The sequence below is a fragment of the Balaenoptera borealis genome (assembly GCF_965194805.1).
Source record: "Balaenoptera borealis genome assembly, chromosome: 1".
Taxonomy (NCBI): Eukaryota; Metazoa; Chordata; class Mammalia; order Artiodactyla; family Balaenopteridae; genus Balaenoptera; species Balaenoptera borealis.
Window position 1 is genome coordinate 163,883,940 of NC_138860.1, and position 495 is coordinate 163,884,434.

Consider the following 495-nt stretch of genomic DNA (forward strand, 5'->3'; position numbering starts at 1 on the left):
TTTAGGGAAATGATGATTCAGGCAGAAGGAATATCCAGTGTAAATATCAGAATAACCAGAGAGTGGAAGGTACAAATGAGGTCAAATAAATAGGCAGGGACCAGATCATTGAAAATTCTGTAGGGATAGCAAGGAGTTTCAGCTTCTCTGCCTCTCTCTCTCTCTCTCTCCTTTAAGGCTGAGAGTGATGATAACGCTGTTGGAGTTTTCAGAAGGGTGACAAGATCTCATTGGTATTTGGCTGCTGTGTAGTCGGCCACTTTTGGAAGGGCTTAGAGGACAAATTCAGAAGATAATTGAACTTAATCTTCTGTCTTTGGCCTGGGAAGAGGCATCTACATTTGTGGGTGGACCCAACTAGGAGTTCTAGGCCGGGCGTCCAGGGTAACTGGGCGGTTGCTACGGAGGGCAGCTTGGTGGTTGCTAGGGAGGAGAGGGGCGGGGCTCGACGCAGGGCGACGTCTAAGAGGCCGGGGCGGGGGCGGAGCCTGGAGT